This window comes from Petaurus breviceps, unplaced genomic scaffold, assembly GCF_028583685.1.
Source record: "Petaurus breviceps papuanus isolate PSGF00001 unplaced genomic scaffold, PetGlider_PUasm1.0 227, whole genome shotgun sequence".
Taxonomy (NCBI): Eukaryota; Metazoa; Chordata; class Mammalia; order Diprotodontia; family Petauridae; genus Petaurus; species Petaurus breviceps.
In genome coordinates, this window is record NW_027185896.1 from 32,388 (window position 1) to 38,483 (window position 6,096).

Genomic DNA, 6,096 nt, shown 5'->3' on the forward strand with positions numbered 1-6,096 from the left:
ATATATATATATATATATATATATATATATAATATACCTTAAGCTGACAAGGAGGCAGAGAATTTGGTACCTTCTTTTCATTCTTGATTTAATCTCTTTTAAGTTATGCTCCATAATGCTGACTCCAATAGTATACATAATGATGTTGTCAGAAGCTATAGCTTGTCATTCCCAGACCTCCTTCAGATTCAATTTTAAATCAATACTTTTAACTGTATCACAAAAATGAACCTTTCTACAAGTCTTCCAAGACCATAGCAATTTAGAGTTGGAGAAAGATCTTAGATGCTTAAATTGATTTGGTGAGAAGAAAAAAGTCTAAAAGTGTTAGAAAGTATCAAGAAATAAAAAAGATTCCTGAGAAAAGGTTTTTGGAGCTGTATCTCTTGTGTAATGCTGCCCATTATACAAAAGCATAACTTAAAAGAGATTAAATCAAGAATTAAAAGAAGGTACCAAATTCTCTGCCTCCTTGTCAGCTTAGGGTATAGTCTATAAATATTCTCCTTACATCCTTCTTCTACCTACTGTGTGACCTTGGGAAAATCACAACTTCTCTAGGCCTCTGTTTCCTCATATGTAAAGTCTGGGAGCTTAAGTAATCTCTAAGGACCCTCTCAGTTTGAGAGAGAGATAGACAGACAGAAAGAGACAGAAAGAAAGCCTCTTGAGCACATAATCATACATTAATAGACAATGCAGCATGAAGGCAGCAGGGTGAGGATGGAATAAGTAGAATATGGGAGGTGCAGTCAGGAAGACCTGAGTTCGAATCCTATTTCAGACACTAGCTGTGTGAGCTTGGACAAGACACACTTTCCCCAACTGTAAAATAGGGATAAAAATAACACTTACCTCCCAGAATTGTTGTGAGGACCAAATGAGATCATTGTAAAGTTCTTAGCACAGTGCCTGGAACATAGTAAGCACTACATAAATCGTAGTTATGGTTATAATAATCAAATGGTAGTTATGGTTCTAATAATCAATGGTATTATGATTATGAAGATCAAATGCAACAATGTATAAAGTGCTTCACAAACCTTTATGCATTATATCAATTAATATTTAGTAGCATTATATCAATAAACATTTATCAAATGCCTGCTGTGTTCCAGGTACTGTGCTAAACTATATAAATGCCAGTTATCATCACAGCTAGAAAGCCATTATAGTTAGAGAACCAGCCTCAGAGTCAAGACCTTGGTTCCAATTTCATCTGTGTTATATGCTGCCTCTAACCCTGGGTAAGTCACCTCCCTCCCCCCCCCCCCCCCCCCCCCCCCCCCACTCCCCACCTCAGTGCTTCCAGGTATCTCATTAAGATTGAAAGTTGTAGAATAGTTGCAAATCTACATTGAGATTTCCTACAACAATGAAATCAAATATCTGAACCAAATATATTCTGAATGAAGGTACAGTTCTCATAAACTAATGTGTTGAAATGTTTACAAGAGCAAAATCAGGAAAATGTTCAATGTCTTCATTAGCTGTTGTGAGAACATGTTTCTTTTGCCCTACTTCAGGAACATGCTTGTTCCTTGGCTGCAGTAATACACATAACATTCTTGGTAGGAAATTTGGAAGAAGAAAAATTGTAGGATCTCCAATCCTGCCCTCCATTTAATGCAATATGACTGCAAATAAGCTCTTGACAACTCTTATTGAGGGAGAGAATTTCCATTTATGCAACTAGAAAGAGACGGTGCATAGTGAAACAGATAAAAAGCCAACCTTTATATGAGGAAGTCCTGGTATAAGTCCTGCTTATGACACATACTGGATGGGTGACTCTAGACATGTCACCATTTCAGCACTCTTGTGCAAGTCTCTAAGACTGTTGCAGAGCAAGTGCTTTGCTTTGTTGATAAAGGGATTTTCCCCAATGGGAGTTCTCTGTAAAGATGAAATCCTAAATATTATATATCAGTTTCAAGTGGCCCACTTCACAAAGAAAGGATCCATTTGAAATAGAAATGATTCTTAAATTCTAACAAAGCAAAGAACGCTCTTTGAGAGAAAAGCTCATGAGATGCATTCTTTATTAACATACAAGAAACTGATAGTGTGATAAATAGGGTTAGCCCTATGAGACTGTTAAGACTGAAGAAACATTTACTGCTAAAGAGTATTTAGGATAGTCCGGATTATCTTCTATGAGTCCTGAGAAGTACCATTAGCTCTGGGAGTACAGATAAATGACAAAGGGGTGTGTGTGTGTGTGTGTGTGTGTGTGTGTGTTGTTCCTGTGGCATGTAACGGCAGGCATTTCATGTTTATCTTTGTATTTCCAATGGGTAACAGTGCCTGGTACGTAGCAGGTTGGCACATAATAGGCTTGTTGGTTGATTAACATATTAAATGACTTGCTCATTCATTATCATATAGCCAGTATATGTTAGAGGAAGAATTTGAACGTACGTAGTTTTCCTAACTGGGATCAGTCAGCTATCAAATACTCTGTGCTGTCTCACTGCATTAAATAGGGCTTTTAAATGTTAGGACTTAGCTCTCCTTGTTATAGTGGCAATGAGAGTCCAAACATTTCTCACTAATTATCTATTTTTAAGCAGCTCTCTCCAATTAGTCTAAGGCTCCTTCACAAATTTGCCAAAATGTTTCCTTCTTAACTTGGACACATGTTCTTTTCAATTAAATACATTAAGTTTATGGGACTTTCAGCATACATCTTTGAGATCTAGACATGGTCTTTAAATATGCATTTTCATGTCACCCATACCTGTGCTATCTCCCATACCAAAAAAGTACTTCCTCCTTTCACCTCTATCTTTAAAAATCTTCTGTTTCCTTCGCTCAAGTATCACTATGTGAAGCTTTTCCTGATTCCCCCCCTCCAATCCTTAGCTGCTAGTGACCACCCCAATTTTACCTTGTTTTGATTTTTGTATATACTTATTTCTATAAACACTTTCTCTCTCTGCCCCCTAATATGAATGTAAGCTGCTGGAGGGTAGGGATTATTTAATTATTGTCTTTATATTCCCAGTACCGTGCCTAGTAAGTATTGTAGTAGTTGTTTAATAAATACTTATTTGTTGATTGACAGCTAAATGCAGAAATGTACCTATTTTTTAAAAGTCCTACTTAATGCAACATAGATACAAAGAATACTAATAGAAAAGATATTTTCCCTTTCTAGAGCAAGTCCTACATTCTCATAAACTAAGTGCTAGAAGAAGCATTAGAGATGAAATTCAACCTCCTCTTTTTATAGATGAGGCCAAAGGAGAGGAAGTGACTTGCCCAAGGTCATTTAAATAGTAAGTAGTAGAGCTAGGATTCTAATGCAGGACTTCTGATACTAAAACCAATGTTCTTTCTACTTTTAAGCCTTCTTAAGAATGGATCTGAGGATTGTAATTATCTATTGAGGGGCAGCATGGAGTAGTAAACAGAACTAGCCTTGGGATCAGTAAGACCTGGGTTCCAGTCCTCATTGCTTTTCAGACATTTTTCTGGCTATGTTAACTTGGGTAAATCTTTTAACTTCTCAGTGCTTTAGACTTGCTGAGACTCTTTAAGTTATAGAGGATGGGCTAATATACAGTTGATGGAGGGAATTTCTGCACCACCAATAGTGTGGTGATGAATTCACTGGTTTAGTGAAAAAAAAAATCCATTCTTAGTTAATATTTGGTTTGCATACTGTGGACTTTTAGTAAATGTTTCTTGAATTTAATTGAGATGGCTAGACAAAGTAGAGAGTGGTGGTTCTTGCCAGGTGCAAGGAATCATTGCTCAATAGAGTAAGAGACTTTTCTCTCTTCAGGCCTGCTTCCTTATTCTGATCACAGCTCATTGTGTAGCAGATATGATTATATATTCCATTTTTTCCAATCATCCTAGTGTTTTATTTCTTCTTTTTTTCTGTTGAGACTCCACATATCCAGTATAGTATTCTGAAAATTATTTGTATTTTAGCTTCATTGTTTTTTCATTGCTCCTCTGTTCCAAGAACCCTCTTGTCTCTTGGAATACACCTGCAATTTTCCTACTTATGAGCCCTTATCTAGGTAATTTTCTCTTGCCTGGAATGCCTTCCATTCATGATTTGCTTTGTGTAAATTCTTGTTGTACCTGAAACACAAGCAAGACCCAAGTAACAATTTAGAAGTGAACCCTTTATTGGTGCCATGTTGGCTGATGGGGCTCCTCCCCAAATCATATAGCCCCAACCCCAGGCAAAGCCTCAGCTTTTAAAGGCACAAGGCCAAAAGTTAGGTATTACATAAGCAAGAACTTGCAGAGGCTAAAATCGTTGATTGGTCAGTACACATTTGAAACTACCGGGCCCTCCAAGTCTCTGTAGGCAGGGCTAAACCTGGCAGTTCACTTATTTCCATGAAAGAAATGAATTGGTTGGAGCCAGGTACAACAGTCTGGTATTTTTGTGGCCATCTTGGCAAGTTATAAAAAGTCTCTTTCATGGAGAACACTGTTCTGGACTGTCTTCCTCAGACCAGGCCCATGATATTTTAAATTTGATATTGAAACAAAATGAGACACTCATAGGTCATTCAGCAATTTGGTTTCAATACCTTTTATGTCAAGTCAAGTGAACAAATGTTTATTGATCACCTACCATGTACATGGGTGTAGGGGTTAGGAAATTATTCCTACCACACCACACTACTTTGGGGTAAGGTTTTTCAAAGACTTTTAAAAGATCTTTCACCACTTAATAACTTTAGGGATTTTGTGGTCAATCGACCTCCAATAGTTAAGAAGCCTGATGGGGAAAGCACTGAAGGAGGAAAAGAAAAGCCAAAATGCAAATAGAAACAGCAAAATCAATATAACTATTCCCTGAAGGAGTAACTGAACTGGATCTGAGAAAGTCCCAGGAAAGATTTAGTCTTGTGTCTAAATGAACAGATGCCAAATCTTTGCAGTTGACATTAGGTTTCTCAATTAAAAAAAAAGTGACCATAAGCAGGAGCAGCCTTTTTCAGTAGCCTTCTCCCAAGACAATTGGATGAAAACAAAAATTAGTTATATAAAAGAAGAGCACTACTGTTCAGAATTAGTACTTCTTAAAATATACATTTAATTTTTAATTTTATTTTTCTCAATTACATGTAAACAAAAATTAACATTCTTTTAAAAAAAATTTGAGTTCCAAATTCTGTCCCTTTTTCCATCCCCTCTCCCCTCTTTGAGAAAGCAAGCAATTTGACAGGTTATACAAGTGTAGTCATGTAAAATATTTCCATGTTATCCATGTAGAAAAAGAAAATATAGAATAACCCCCCCCCCCCAAGAATAACAAAGAAAAAAAAAAGTATGCTTCATCTTGTATTCAGACTTCATCAGTTTTTTCTCTGGAGGTGGATAGCATTTTTTATCAGAAGTTATTTGAAATTGTCTTGAATCATTGCATTCCTGAGAATAGCTAAGTCATTCACAGTTGATCATTGTACAAAATTGCTTTTACCTCATTCAAATTGGTTCTATTGGTTCTGCTCATTTCACTTTGTATCAATTCTTGGAAGTCTTCCCAGACTTTTTCTGGAAGCTTCCTGCTCATCATTTCTTATGACACAATAGCATTCCATCACAATTGAATGCCACAGCTTGTCCATCCATTCCCCAAATTGATGGACATCTCTTCAATTTCCAGTTCTGTGCCAACACAAAAACAGTTGCTATAAATATTTTTGTATACATAGGTTCTTTTTTTTCGATCTTTTTGGGGCATGGATCTAATAGTAGCATTATTGGGTCAAAGGGTATGCAGAGTTTTATAGTTTTGAGGGCATAGTTTCAAATTGCTCTCCAGTATGGCTGGGTAAGTTCACAACTCTATCAACAGCACATTAGTGTTCCAATTTTTCAACTTCAATCAATAGTGATTTAGAGAATTTTTTTCATATGACTATAGATAGCTTTGATTTCTTCATCTGAAAACTGCCTGATCATATCCTTTGACCATTTATCAATTAGGCAATGACTTGTATTCTTATAAATTTGACATAATTCTCTATATATTTTAGAAATGAAGTTTTTATCAGAAAAACTTGCTGTAAAATTCCCTCCCCCCCCCGTTTCTGCTTTCCTTCTAATCTTGGCTACATT